Below are 16,433 nucleotides of genomic sequence, written 5' to 3' on the forward strand. Positions count from 1 at the left end.
GAGTTCACTTAATGACAATTCATTGAACATACTTGCAGTTTAATTCATTTTTCTGTACGTGTACCATATTTCAATAAAAAGTGATACCTATATGATTTGTTAAACTATAAGGAAAAGCAAGGGAATGTCATACAATTAGTAACAGTTTTTAGCAGAATGATGCAGTCCTTAGAGGTACATAGGTTTTTTTCAAATGTGTTAATAATATTCTTCCTAAATGTAGAGAAGATAGATACATGGCTGTTCTCCTTAATACATACAATCAGGGTTTGAACTCCTACATATGTATATTTTAGAGTAAAAATACTGTTCTTTAAAAAAGATGTCTGGGCCACCTGGGTGGCTGTCAGTTAAGCAACCAACTTTGGCTCAGGTCATGATCTCACAGCTCACAAGTTTGAGTCCCACTCTGGGCTCTGTGCTGACAGCTCAGAGCCTGGAGCCTGCTTCAGATTGTGTTTCCCTCTCTCTCTGCCCCTCCCCCCACCCACTCTCTCTCTCTCTCTCTCTCAAATACAAATAAACATTAAAAAAAATTTTTTTAATGTACAAAACTTTATAAAGTTTATTTATGTATATGATACCTGCATATTTATGTGTTAAGAGGCCGAGAAGAGGCACGATCTATTTATTTCTATCTATTCTTAGCAAAAAGACCACAAAGATACACAATAAGTGTTCTTAGTGTTTCTCTTTAGAATACAGGTAATTTTTACATTATGTACACATTTTGGAATTTTACAAATTATTCTTAAGTATCATATTACTTTTAGAATCCAGAAGCAAAAATACAAACTTTTTTTTTTTCAAGGTAAAAAAAATCGCGCCTTGTACAGAAATGTCACGGAGAAGCCTGCCAGGTCTCGCGGGTGGAGCACCTTGGGGAGGGGCGGGGCGGAGTCGCGTGGAACGTGACGTTTCAAACCTGCGCGCCCCCCGCGAGCGCACAGACCGGCGTGGTCTCAGATAGGGACGTTTGGACTCGGGCCTGTGCAGATGCAGCAGCTAGGAGTCCAGAGCTTCGCCCCGCCCCCGCTGGGTTGACCCACAGCTCAATAGGTAGGAAGAAGTTCAAGTGCGCTCAATTAAAACTTTTCACTTTTACTGGCTGGGTGGGAAGGAAGGGTGGTGACCTTCAGGGGAAAGCACAAGTAAATTGTGGAAACCCAGGGCTTCTGGTCTTCCTTCGCACCGAAGAACAAGGAACGTTGCTTGTAGATAACCCTAATAAATAGCCGAGGAATCATTTTTATGCAGGCAGTTGAAAGGTAGGGAGTTCCAAAGTGTTTCCCTATCCAGTTCACTGACCCGCCGTATCTCATTCCCACTTGGATGAGAAAGGGAAAGCTAGGATCATATTTGGTTTCTGAGTAATAGATTTTTTTGTTGTTTTGTTTTATCCTAACTTGTATTTCTCAATGAAGTGTATATTTTGAGGACATCTACCTGTAATCACGTGAAAGATGATGACTATTTCACAGTACAGAGTGGTTTTTTTGTTTGTTTTTTTAATCATTTGCAGTAAGAGATGTTTGTTGTCTCCTTAACTCACGATGTGACCGTGGACTGAAGATATTGAATGCTACTGAGTAGTAGGCTAGGAGATAATCTGAGCTCTTTTTCTCAGACACAGACCATTGTCTTCCATCCATGTATTCTAACATGCCTGGCATAAAATGTGTTGTTCCATGTATGAGTGAGTGAATCATTGAATCTGTGAATGAACGTCTTTCACAAGGAGCCTACCGTGCAAAGGTGGTTCAGCATGAGCAATGAAAAATAGCGGTCAACCTTGCTTAAACTTTCACATCCCTTGGGGTGCCTGGGTGGCTTTGTTGGTTGAGCGTCTGAATCTTGATTTTGGCCAGGGTCATGATTCCAGGGTAGTGGGATCAAGCCCCATGCGGAGCCTGGCATCACACCTCCCCTCCCTGACCTGGGTGTGGAGCCCACTTGAGATTCTTTCTCTCCTTCTGCCCCTTCTCCCCTGCTGTGCTCTCTCTAAAATAAAAAATAAATAAAGTAAAATTTCACATTCCTTGTTTATGAAGTATTTATAGGTATCAGGAAGGATCTCTGTTTTTAAAACACCAGCTAAGTGTTTGCCATTTTCAGTAAGCCACTAGTTTGAAATAAATGCATGAAAATTTATTTCTATTGATAATTTAACATTTTATGATTAAATTTAGGGTGCTAATAATGTTATTATGCACACCAAAGGGCTTTGGATCTTTCACATTTCACCAGTTAGACCTTGGATGCCATTCAGGTGCTCTTTTAAATGTTATTGCAGGCTGGATGTACTGCTTTCCTCCAAATGGAAAAATTAATTTGATTAGGACCCAATAATAATATTTTACAGGGTTATGTTTTCGTTTTTGTTTTTTCATGTGTGGCAAGAGCTCAAATATCTTTATAAAGTGAAAGGTAAGAGATAAGAGAAAAAGATTGTACTGGAAGGAAGAAATGGGCCAGAATCCTTCAAACTGCCTAACTCTATACACATTCTGTAGTTTTCTTCATTGGCCTGATTTGAATAAAGAATGGAATATTGATTCTGATGGGGGATAAAGGGACTCAGCTGAAGGCAAGATTATGTTGTGTAGTGTTTCACAGAAGTTTAAAACAGTTTTAAACTTCTTTTTCAAGTGCATAGAACCAACCTAAGTTGGTGAGTTGCCATGGTGTGCAACACAAGTACATAATCAAGACAGAACTGAGATTTTTTTTGTTCCCAAAGTGGACTTTTCATTTAAGTACCTGTTCAACCCTGCTCAGTCTGTTACTCATCAGTGTTATTATAACCAAATGGCTAAAACTTCCAGTCTGGTCATTTTTAAAGATATTTCCAAAGAGAAATAATTTTAAAAGACACTCAGGAAAAACACCTTTTTATTTATTTATTTATTTTTTTTGCCACTGTTCAGAATGAACTGCTTGTAAAAGAAACTGCCCTAAATGCATAAAGTTATTCATCTTCTGAACAGTGAAACTAGCACATTGGACATTGATTACAACTTAAAAGAAAACAACAAATGAACATGAATCCTAATCAGGAGATATAGAACCTTCAACTGATCTCTAGTCATAAACCCATAGTTTATTCCTTATTGCAGGAGAATATTTTCAAATTAAGACACGATGACTAAAACCACATGTCTCTACTAAAACCACATCTCTCTACTAAAACAACACTCTCTCTAGAATTTGACTGCAATTTCTGTCTTTATTTTTCTTTTATGTGACACATCAGTTGAAAATAGATAAATAGTTGCCCCAATAAAGGTAGGCTATGGTAACAAAAGCCATACAAACACCATATGCTCAAGGGTTTTTAAATCCTTTTATATCCAGGAGCCCAGAATATTGTCTCTTTACTCGGGTAAAATATATTGAGTCATCTTCCTGGAAAGTAACATTCAAGTTATTACATTTTGCACCTATGAAGAGCCTTTTTGAATTTTTTCAGGGATGTTAATAAAATAAAATACTACAGCAGTCTAGCTTAAAGATCACTGAAGGAGAGACTATAACTTATCACAGCTCTGGCTAAATTTAAAAATATACATGATAAATGAGCATGATCCAGGTGTCCAATATAAAGAACATTTTCCTAATTATCCATTTTTTTAAAATTTCTGAGCAATAACAGCAATAATAAAAATGGCAATAACAATATTATGGTAGTTAACATTTATTGAGCACCTACTATTATCAGGTAACCTTCTTCTATTAATCTTCTCAACAACCACATGAGGCAGATATTATCATTAACACCATTTTGTAAATGAGGAAACTGAGGATCCAATGGCCATGATTGTTATCAACATCAGCCTAAATTATATGATGGGAAAAACTGCTGTAAAATAAACATGATAGCAAAGATTCAGCTTTACCTCTACTACTTTTTAGAAAGGCTTGGGCATAAATTTATTTAACACTGCATGATGTGATATACACTTAGTATGAAATATCTTAGAGTCATGTATTTGAACCACCAGTATTTCACAATTTTAGGCAATTTCGAAAGGTAATTGAACTGATTTGACACAGGATATGTATTAGAATGTGTCCCTTTAACCTTGATGAGTAGAAGCTGAAATCACATTGCAACCTAGAATTGCATGACAAGTAGAAAATTGATTTAAATAGAATAGTTCTAAGTAAATAGTTTTAAATAGTTTTTAAGTAGATCATTTTAAATAAAATGTTTCAGGAAGACTAATATTATAATTACTAACAGAAATAAAAATCACTAATAGAAATCAGAGCTTTTGATTTCAATTTCTTTTCACAGGTGAATTAGTTGTTCTATCTGGCTATTTACTTAAGTTAAATAAAAGTTAAATCTTAAATAATAAAACATTGCTTATTAAATAATCTCATTGACACATTGCTATTTATTAAGGTAAATAAGATTTACTTAAATAAGTTGTGCATGTGCCTTTCAAGAGTAAACATTGATATATGGAACCAAAATTTAGAAACTAAGATTAAATTTCTTCAACAGAGGAAGGGAATTGTATATAACTCTGTTTGAGTTGGTGTTTTTTAAATGTGTTTGAGAATATGGACTTGAAAATGCTGGTCTTACTTTACTTTAGGCACCTTTAGTTGTTACTTATTAGGATGATAGCTCCACATGTTAGTTGAAAAGTTACTGGCACTCAACCTGGGCCTGTATTTCTTCGCTAGAATAACTTTCCTTAGGAAATTCCACATTGTGGGTGTTCATCTGATTTCACATGCATGAATGCTTCAATGCTTTCCCACTAGTTAGCACTTAAATTCCTATTAGCCAGCATAACTCAAGCAGAAGAATTCAATGATGTCTTTAAAGATCACCTAAGTTATAGCTTGAGAAGACATTGTATTGTCACCCCCTTCCAAAAAAAAGTGCATTTAAATTGTTAAAAATCAGCTCAATTTTGTTAACATGAAGGTGTAAGGAAGGAATAAAAACCATGACATAATAACTACTTCACATCCCTGTAGAGCAGACATTTGGAAACCTAAATTTTAATTGTAGGGGAAAAAAAGGGGATTGCAATAGCCCATGGCCTCCACAGTCAGCTCTCAGTATATTCCTAGGCTGAACATACCTAGTCTTTACTCTTGGAAGGTAAGGGTGTGTGTGTGTGTGTGTGTGTGTGTGTGTGTGTGTGTGTTTTGAGAGTCCACACAATACTGCTCAGAGAAGGAGAATGCTAGAGGAAGGAACACATAGAAGGCATCTAAATCTCCTTAGGTACTAGGGGCAAGGCTTAATTAAAGATTCTCAAAAGTTCAGATCTCAGTTAATGTCCCCATATTTTATATTAACTAATGTAATTAACAGTGAAGGGAACATTATGTTAAACATGAGGGTCATTACCAGCCTAAGGGACAAGATTTTATATACATTAAAAATGATACTATTTATGAGTTTAAACATTTCAACCTATATACAGAATCCCTTCAGATGTTGCCCATACATTCATTGACAAATTCCATAAATGTAGAAAAGTAGAGATAATCTGAAGTTCATAGAAGCTTTATCTTTTCATGCAGTTGCCATTTTCCCCCTTTTCTCCCAGAAATTTTATCTTCCATGGGCCTTGTTACTTTGTTGTTACAGAATCTGTTCAACTACTACCCATGCTAACCTGGTCATCTGTTTTTGTTCTCATCTTCCAATGGCAGATGACTACCTCCGTTTTCCACTAATTTTTCCATCTCCCTAATTCTCAATTTTTTTTTATTCTCTCAGATCTTTATTATCTATAATATGCTGTCAGGAATAGTGGGATAGAATTGGGGGTGGGGAGGAGAGAGCTATAGTTTGAAAAAATCTCCCTTCTTTCCTCAGTATTGAGACATCCTTCTTCACACCTTTTCCTTAGGATTGAGTATTGACTGAAGTAAGGTTGGTCCTGAGGTCATCGATCTGGTCATAAGGTCATCATACTTACCAATTAATATATCAAACAGTTGTAAGGAGATTGGTCATAAGTGAGGAAGCACAGAGGGATTTTTTTTCTTTCATCGTAACTAAACTTTAAAAAATTATGATGATGACAGCAAACAACTTCTGCATATCCCATGCAGTTTGTGAAATTTCAAGCTGTCCTGGTTTGTCATTTTCTTAATGTAAACCTTTTATTGATGTATAACATATTTAGTAAAGTATACAAATTATAAATGTACAGTGTGATATAGATCAATAGATTGATGAATGGATGGATAGATAGATAATAAATGGTGATATCAGTAAGCCCAGGAACACCCTCCTGGCCCATTTCACTTACTACCCACCCTCTCAATAGTAACCACTTTTCTGACTTCTAACACCACAAATTAATTTTGACTCTTTTAAAAATAAATTATACAGCATATATTCTTTTGTATCCCTCAACATTTTACTTGTGAGATTCTTTCATGTGATTGCTTGTATTTGTAGTTCATTTATTCTAGTGCCATATAATATTTTTTCATTATATAAATATTCTACGATTTATATCTCTTTTCTAGTGTTGATTGACGTTGGAATATTTTTAATGTTTTATTGCTATGGACAGTGCTACTGAGAACATTCTTGTCCATGTGTATTTTTTATCATAAGTATGCATTTGTGCCAGGCTTATGGGAGAAAAAAAATTTACCCAGACATAGGGTATAGGAGAAACTAGGTGCTGCCAGTTTTCCAAAGTGGTTGTACAAATTTGCATTCATATAAACTGTATGTAATAGTTCCAGTTACACAATATAATTTCCAACACTTGGTATTGTCTATCTTTTTTATTTTAATCATTCTGGTGGATTTGTGGTTGCATCTAATCTGGGATTTCAATTTACATTCCTTGGATATTTAATGAAGTTGGCAACTTTTTAATAAGTTTATTAGTCATTTGGAAATCCTTGTTTGTGACACATCTACTAAAATTTTTGGTCCATTTCTCTACTGGATTTTCAGCCTTTTTCATATTGATTTATAGAAGTCCTTTAGATATTCTGAATGAGTCTATGTCAAATATTATGTATTACCAGTATTTTCTCTTATTCCATGAACTGCCTTTTCATTTTCTTCATGGTGTATTTTACTGAAGTAATGTTATTACTTATAACCTACTCCAATTTATTAATTTTTGTGTCCTGCCTAAGATATTTTTGCTTACTCCAAAGTCATGAAAATATTGTATGTTTTTTTTCTAAGAACTTGGCTTTTATGTTTAGTTTTTCAATGTATTTGGAATTAATTTTTGTGTATTATGTAATGTAGGAGTCAAATTTATTTTTTCCATTGGACTTAGCCAAGTACCATTAACTTAAAAGACCATAATTTTCCTCCTTTCATGGCAGGGTCACTCACCTCATAAATTAACTCATCATTTATGTGTGGGTCTATTTCTGAGCTTTTTATTCTTTTCAAATGGTCTAATTATTTACGTTTGCATCAAAACCATCATGCTTTAATTATTGTAGCTTTGTAATAATTCTCAATTATTTGCTTAAATTCTCCAGCTTTGTTTTTCAGGTTTATCTTGGCTATTCTTATTTCCATATAAAATGTGAAGTTTGTTGTGGCTTGACTTACAATTAAGCTATGTTCAATTTTGGTAAAGGTTTCAGGTACATTTGTAAAAGAATGCACATTCTGATGTTCTTTGATGCAGGATTCTACATGTATCAATTAGGTCCAGTTCATTACTTGTGTTACTCAGAACTTCTGTGTCCTTAAAAGTTTTTTTTTTCCTTTCCTTTCCTTTTCTTTTTTCTTTTTCTTTTTTTTAGGATGAGGGGTTCTGAAAATCAATCAGCTATTGGGAAAGTTCTGTTAAATTTTTTACTATGATTGGAGATGTGTTAATTTGTCCTCTTATTTTCTGTGAATTTTTTGCTTTATGTATTTTAAAGCCATGTTATTGACTGAATACAGATTTACAATTATACTATACTAGTTATTATACTATACTAATTATACTAGTATAATTATTGTTTAAAATATCCTGTATCAGTTAAGCTACAGTCAGAAAACAGAAACTACATTAAACAGATTTACTGCAAAGAATTGTTAACTGAATTAAAAAGTGACTAGCTACTAAAAAGAGCAGAAAGAGAACTCCAAGGATTATAGAGTTAGGGCCTGAAGCAAGCAGGCTACTCCTCTTAGAGCTGAGAGAAAGTAAACAAAAAAGGAATGTGGAATCTTAGAGGAGGTTCTGCAAGGCTAAGATTCAAACCTCTGAGCAGAGGATGTACCTGCCCTTGGAACTCACTGCCCACAAATAGTAACTAAAATGAGACTCCCTTACCTGGCAACTGGAAGAAAAGTGAGGATGTGATGAGGAAACTTGCCAAAAAGACCCCTTTTGTGAGGGCCACAACAGCAGAGATAAATGCTGCCTGGACTCTTACAAAATGCTGGCTTAGATCCACAAGCTACTGGTTGAAACAGAACACTAGAAGGAAAAGTCCTTTCTTTTCCTTGCAACTTTGCAGTGTTTCTCTAGTACCCTCTATTGGTGGCCAGCTGGAAAAAGAGAAATGGGGTATGCAGAATTCAGTTCTAGTAAAAATGGGTGAAGGATACTTTTGGAGTTGAAAGACAGTAAATAAATAACTACCACACCTTGTTTATGTCTAGTAATATTCCTTACTATAAAGTCTACTTAGTCTGATAAGAGTTAGACCCATTACATTATCCTGGTTGATATTTGCATGCTGTGTCCTTATGCATAGTTCTGTTCTTAACCTTCCTATGTTCTTATATTTAGGGTATTTCTATCATAAGCAGAATATAGCTGGGGTTCATATTTTTTCCAGTGTGATAACCTTAGACTCTTAATTAGAATGTTTAATATTTTTAAATCTGAAGTAATTGCTGGTACATGTTGGTTTCTATCTACCATATTGTTACCTGGTTTTTATTTGACCCTTTTTCTTTCATTTCTTGCCTTTATTTTTGGATGAATCAAAAATGTTTAGTTTTTTCTTAATTAATTTGTTAGTTATACATTCTTTTACTATTCTTCGACATTGGCCCCTCAAATTAGAATATGAACCCTTTACTTATTACAATCTAATGGAAATGATTTTTTACCAAATTCCTACTAATTTTAGAACACTAGAATTCTTTAATTCCATTTACTTTTTCTCATCTTTTGTATCATCATTGCCATTCTTTTAATTCTACATATATTTTAAACTTGGTTGAAACATTTCTGTTATTGTTTTATACAGTCAGTTGACAATCAATATTCATTTTTATGTGTATATGGCCATATATTTAATTCTGCAGTTATTCCTCATTCCTTACTGCAATTCTTCCTTGCTTCCTCTTCATTCTCACTCTGATCCTTCTGGGGTTCCCACTACACTTCTGTTAGATTTTTTCACTGTATTCCACATTTCTCTGAAGTTCCTTTATATTTTTCATTACTCCACTTTTCTGCTTAAATTCAGATATTTTCTACTGTTCCCTGAATTTACTAATCCCCTCTCTTCTGCATCTAAAAATCAGTTTATGTAATCTATCTAATGACTTAATCTCAGAAAGTGTATTTCTCAGTTCTAGAATTTTTATTTGATCATTTTTTACAGATTTGAATACTCTAATAAAATTCCTTATTTTTCACCCCCTATTGTTTTGATATTCAAAAAATTAGAGTTATTTTAAATTCTTTAACTGACTCAATATCATGTTTATCCATGGGTGCATTTCTGTTGTCAACTTTTGGCTTCTTGGTTATGTTATCTTGGGGAGTCTGGAGAGCATACTTAATAATTTTTATTAAAGACTGTATATTATGTATAGAATATTATGGAGGATTCAGATGTATCTTCCTCTGTAATGAACTCATCCCTCTCTTCACTAGACAGATAACATGGAATTTCATCATAATTTAATCATAAACGGTTCCAGGTTGAGGCCGGGTTGCAACCCTGGAAAGAGTCTACCTCTGTCTCTGGTTCAAGGCCCTTCCTCCTGCAGGTCCCTGTCACAAGACTGCCAAAGTTTGCATTGGCTTGCAGTCTTTCCATGTAGGTCTTTAGCATTCTGCCTCATTAAGCCCTAGAAAATGGCATTTTTTGAGGTGGTAAACAACTCTGTGTGGTTTTTTTTATCACCCAAGGGTGCTTCTTCTCAGCTGTGATGCTGAGATTCTTAGTTCCCTCCCTATGCCCAAGTGGCAAATGCCCCTAGGATGAAAATGGCTGTATACTCTCTCCATTTCTCATTGCCTCCCCAGCGCCCTAGTACACTCAACAGATGATTTGGTATTTTATCCTGCTTTTCTGTTTTTTCTCAACAACTGTTCTGATCTGCTGCAAACTACTTTCCTTCACCCCTAGCAGCTGACATGTAACCACATAGTTTGAATGATATATTTTGGCAGATTCAGAATGAAAAAATTACTAATTTATAAAGTATGGCTTTGTGTTAAGTTTGATACACATCAAAACTTCTTTCTAAGCAGTTCTTTGACTTCATGGTTCTCTTTTTCTAAGATTAATTAGGAAAATACTAGTGGATAATTAATATACAATCAGTTTTCAAATATTTCTCAATTCCATAAACCTGTAAATCTTCATTAAGTGTAATTGAAACCTGATTGAACAAGTAAAAAAATGCATTTATAAACTATTTTGATATCTCCTCTGTCTTAATTCTAAAATTAATTTCTCCCTCAGACAAATACATTTCTGCAAAAATAAGTATCATCACTTATACTAGAAAAAGATTAAGAAGAAATCTTCAAATAACACTAAAAAAATATAGAAGGAAGAAATTAAATTATTATTTTTCTTTACACACACACATATATATATATATGTGTATATATATATACACATATATATGTATATATATATACACATATATATATATATGTATATATATATACACATATATACATATATATATACATATATATAATTTTTTATGAGAGGGTTAAGGGGCAGTGTAGTGTGTATGGTAGAGGAGGCCCAGAGAGACCTCTTCACTCTCTTTAACCCCTTTTTATATTCCAGAGGAAATTAGAGGGAAACTGGCTATACTTCAAAATGAGGCTATGTGTTTCAAACCTGGGAATGGGTAAGAGGGGATCTGTGCTTTGAGCGACCTGAGCCAGAGGCAGAGGGGTATTGGAGGGGGTGAAGGGAAGATGCGTGGTACTTACCAACTTGTATCTTTCACTGGGAAGGAAGGCAGCAGCCAACAGTAGTTCACAGGCTTATAAACTAGGTCTGCTGCCTTCAAGAAGGGAGGCAAGGAAGTCAAATTAAATATAAAAAAGTGATTTGTGCAACAATAACTTAAACAAATATATACAAGATCCAAAGATTTCTATTTGAAAGTACCTCATAATTACATCATCTTTAGTAAAATATCAAACTGATAATCTTGAAAGAAATCAGATAAACCCTACTTTTGACTGGAACATTTATGTGCAATGTCTTGGCATGCATAGATAGGTAGATAAATAGATATCTCTCTCTTCCTCTTCCTCTTTCTCTTCCCTATCAGGTTCTATGGTAAGTGAGATACAACATTATGCCATTGATTCTCAGGCAAATCACGTGAACAGTCTTATCCAACATTTTCTGAAGGGTTAGTTTCTTCAGTAAGAAAACAGAGTTAGGATTTGAACCCATATCTCTCTACGTCCAAAAAATGTGACCTGTCCTCTATGCTACTTTGATTCTTAAGCTTGGAACACCCTCCCAGGAAAGACATATAGCAGCTCTTATCTCTGGCTTTCAAGCTTCTATGAAGCACAAGCCATTTGTTCATCTTTGTAATCCCCAAGGAATTAGCCCAGTATTTTCACTTAGTAGGAACCCAACAAGTGTCTGTTTACTAAATGGATGAATGATACCAATAATCCATCCTTATAAACTTCATTTGGGGAAGGTAAGGCCTTAAATGTTTCTTTAGCATCAACAGCTAATGCAGTCTCTGTCTTCCTGGCAGTCAGCTTCATCAGCGCCAACTCAGGGACCAGTTGTACCTCAGCAAAATAAAACATATGAATGCGCTGGCCCAGGGCCAGCATGGTCACCAGACCACTGTGTCAGAATCCCCTGAAATAAGCTGACCGTGAGCATGTTTAGGACACCTGTAAATAGCATTACCCACAAATACTTTTCTGGAAAAATTTGGTCTAGCATTTAACACTGCAAAAAAGTAGTTATCATAATAATATCTGAACCTTGTTGAACACTTTAAAATTTTATTTTATGGTTTGGCATGGTTTTTACCTATTTATCTATTTATTTATTTATTTTACTAATACATTTAATTTCAAGTGGTAGAAGGGTAGAGTAGGAGACTCAGAATATAGTGCATATATAGTAACCATATTAAAGCTTTGGATCTCTTGTATTTCTACTATAGCCCTCCTCTGCTTATTAAATATGCAGATACCTATACATTACCCCAGACCTAGTGAGTCAAAATCTGTGGGGCCTGGAAACTAAGAGGCCTCAGGGGATTCTGATGCATACTAACATAGGATCTCCCACTGAATCATAAACTCTTTGAGAGTAGAGGTGATCTCTGGTTCAACATTGCATCCTGGTGCTGACACAGATCATGACAGAGAGTAGTTGCTTAGTCAATCATGAATGAATAATTGAATGAATTAATGAATTCTTAACAAGTGGATATTTTTAAATCACCACTGTGTCAATCTACTCTTATCTTGATGCAATGAGTTTTTGCTTCCAACTAATGAAGATACTATGTTTTTAACAAATAAGTTTTGATTACATTCAATGTGGATGTGATGGAAACCTAGAACCAGACTCTGTTACCACCAAGTGGGGATGTGCCCTCTCTGCCCTTATCTCCAAAATGAAGGAATTAGAGTAGGTATGACCTATGATTCCCTTCTGTTGCTAAAGATTTAGTTTTCTTATTTTTAAATGTCTTGAAATAAAGTAGTGCCTATTACTTAAATGTTTTTGTACACTTTTACTTAATCTGTATTTCTCAAAAACACAGGTTTTACTTTTTTTAAAAAAAATTACAAAATGAAGATATATGAAGTCAAGAAACAATAGAGTATTTCACAAAAATGCATGTTTTTATCAAATACTTTAGTGATGGTCAACCCTCCATCTAAGCAGTCTAGTAATACTATAAATTGAGAAGAGAAAATCACCATTTTGCAATCATCATAGTTAAGACTGGTCAGGCAAGAATCATCAGTGGATGCTAAACAGAGAGCGAAGTTTGATGAGGAGCAGAATAATTGCATGGTCTCAAAGTATCTCCCCAGAGACCGCTTTTAAGTTGCAACTGTTCCAGAAATCTAACATCTTGACCAAGTGATTAAAATTGACATTACCAAAAAAACACAAGTGGACATTGGGTGCCTCCAAAGTGATACCTAGAAAAAGACACAATATCATTATGTAGCATTCTGATGGGTATGCCTAACCTAAATCTAATCATGTAGAAATATCAGACAAACCCAAATTGAGGTAGATTCTAAAATAGCTGACTCACATTCTCCAAAAATGCCAATGCCATAGAAGACAAAGAAAGGCTGAGGAAGTGTTCCAGAGCAAAAGAAACTGAAGAGACATGACAGCTACATGCAATACATTATCTTAGGCTGAATCTTATACTGGGGGGAAAAATGCTAAAAGGACATTATCAAGACAACTGACAAAATTGGAATCAGGACTATAGTTTAGACAATAGTATTGTATCAGTGTTAAAGTCAATACATTTGATAAATATATTGTGTTACATGAGATAATTACTGATTTTAAGAAATGTGCACTGAATTCATAAGGGCTAATGAGGCATGATGTATACAACTTACAAATGATTCCAGAAGAATAACTAATAAATGTATATGTCTGTGTGTCTGATACTATTCTTATAATTTTTGATATATTCTCTTATTCTTGATATTATTCTTATAACTTTTCCATAAATTTAAATTATTGCCAACAGAAAGTTGTTTTTTTATTATTATTTTTCTTTTTTAATATACAGTTCCCACTTCTGGACAGATTTAACTTTAAAATATATTTGAGAACAATTAAGAAATTAAAAAGGGTAGATCAAAAAATAATAGGGGTGCCTGGCTGGCTCGGTCAGTTGAACGTCCGACTCTTGGTTTTAGCTCAGGTTATGATATCATGGTTCGTGGGCTCAAGTCGCGCGTCTGGCTCTGTGCTGACAGAGTAGAGCCTGCTTGGAATTCTCTCTCTCTCCCTCTCTCTGCACCTCCCCTGCTTACTCACTTTCTCTCTCTCTCAAAATAAATAAATAAACATTAAAAAATATGAAATCTTCATGATTACTGTTCATTAATTTTGTGACTCTACAAACAAACACTGAGCTATCCAATATATGTTTTTTTCATTTGTAAATGGCAATTGTGATAACAATTCACTTTGTGTATTATGGTGGGAGGCAGTGGAGTGAGGTAGAAAGTACTGTGAGAACAGCAAGATATGGTTTATAAGTACTAATTTGCTGTATGATCATGAGCAGGTCATTTCATCTGCCCAAGAATCCATTTCTGCATCAACAAAATAAGATTAGATATGAGTATGTTGAAAGTCTCTCCTCCTACAATTCTGAGTTATAGTTTAAGAAACACAATGTGAAAATCTAAGAATTAAGAACTGTATCAACAGAATTAAAGAGGTGACCAAAGTTAAAGGGAGAAAATTTCTTTACACACCTGTACAGTCTTGATCTCTTAAATAAATGGAAACTTGGAGCACTTCAATAAAAGAAGAGAGCAATGTTTGCCAAGAAACAAAACAAAATTTGAACTTTCTCTAAGGATATCCATGAATTTGACAGGCTGATTATATTTAGGTTTCAAAGAGAAATGTAGTCAGGGGTGCCTGGCAGGCTCAGTCTAAAGAGCATATGACTCTTGATCTGGGGTTGTGAGTTTTTGAGTCCCACATTAGGGGTAGAGATTACTAAAAAATAAGTAAACTTGAGAAAAATGTAGCCAAATATCTGTGAGGTACACTGAAACATTACTTCCCCTACCTGCAACAGCAAATGAATTATTGTTTTTTATCATCAAATTAGATTAAAAACTTTAGAGAAGTACAGTCATGCCCCCGTGGACTACACTTGTAAAGATAGTAAGTTGTGCCATTATCACTTTCCCAAAAAGGTCTTAATTTTCTAGTGCTTTTGGTTCTATATGAGCCATACTTTATGACAACAAAGAATTGGGGAAACAAATTATTTGTTCCCTAATAATGATCAAAGTAGAAGAGGCCATGGTAGGTGTGTCATAAATATTGTTGACTTAGGGTAGCAAACAGTAAAAATAGAGAAAGAAAAAGGGAAGGAAGGAAGGAAGGAAAGAAGGAAGGAAGGAAGGAAAGAAAAAGACAGAAAAAAGAAAGAAGAAGGAGGGAAGGAAGGAAGGAAGGAAAGGAGGAAGGAAGGAAAAAGGAAGGAGGAAGGAAAGGGAAAGAAAGGAAAGGGAAGGGAAGGGAGGGAAAGGAGGAAGGAAGAGAAGAAAAGAAACAGGATGCCACAGTGCCTGGAAAAGCTTTCAATGGTGAAGCCAGCTGGCTTCTATTTAGGTGACTTTCAACTAAACTGTCAAAGCCTTTGTAATGTGGTGCAACAAGGGGGGACAAAGATAATTTTGAATTCTTTGTTAAATGTGCAGTAAGATACAATCTTCCATTTGTCCAATCAACAAATATTTATTGTGTACCTACTCTATGTCAAGCACATTCTGAAAATGTAGCAGTGAACTAGGCATTCATGATGCATTCTCTCACAGAGCTTATATTCTGGTGGAGGAAGATAGATACTAATGAAATATAAGTAAACATCACTGTAATATGTGATATGGAGAGATTTAATTCATCAGAGAAGGTTTCTTTGGGAACATTTAAGCTATGATCTAAATAACATGAAACACAGTAAAGAAAACACTTCAGCCCAACTAGTACAAAGGTTCCAAGATAAGAATGTACTTGTTAAATTAGAATAGAATGAAAGCTAAATGACTGGAACATAATAGAAAAGGGAGGAAAGATGTGATAAATTTTCAGAGGGAGAAGAGGCATAGGGATTTGTATTCTATTCCAGGGGTTATGGGCAGCCCTTGAAATGTTTTAAGCAGGAAAGTGGTGGGATCTGATTTTCATTTAAAAGGATGATTTGTATTGCTGTGTGTGAGGAAGCAATTGTCATAATCTAGGCAGGAGATCTTGGGGCCTAGAGGAAAGTATTGTTATGGATATGCAAAGAGGTGAAACTTTGAAAGAAAGAGTCCATGCATAGGACCTGCTGATGGGTTGGAGGATGGTGGGTAAGTGAAAAAAAGGAATGGAATCAAAGATAACTTGTAAAGTTCTGTCCTGGTCAACTGGATAGATGTGGGGAGCATACACTGGAATGGGGAGGACTGGAAGAGGGGCAGTTTGAGGGAATGGAATTTAAG

At 34.9% G+C, this 16,433-nt stretch overlaps 1 protein-coding gene across 3 annotated transcripts in view; it reads left to right on the forward strand.

Moving 5' to 3' along the window:
* Positions 1-738: 738 nt before the first annotated feature.
* The window catches only part of SPATA16 (spermatogenesis associated 16), a 245,472-nt gene continuing 229,777 nt past the window's right edge, over positions 739-16,433 (forward strand). The window contains exon 1 of one of the 3 annotated variants that reach the window (XM_045502947.1): positions 739-1,059. The gene's annotated coding sequence lies outside the window, so the exon portion shown is untranslated. The remainder of the gene's footprint in view (positions 1,060-16,433) is intronic. The other 2 variants (XM_045502948.1, XM_045502946.1) reach the window with 2 other exon arrangements.

This window comes from Leopardus geoffroyi, chromosome C2, assembly GCF_018350155.1.
Source record: "Leopardus geoffroyi isolate Oge1 chromosome C2, O.geoffroyi_Oge1_pat1.0, whole genome shotgun sequence".
NCBI lineage: Eukaryota > Metazoa > Chordata > Mammalia > Carnivora > Felidae > Leopardus > Leopardus geoffroyi.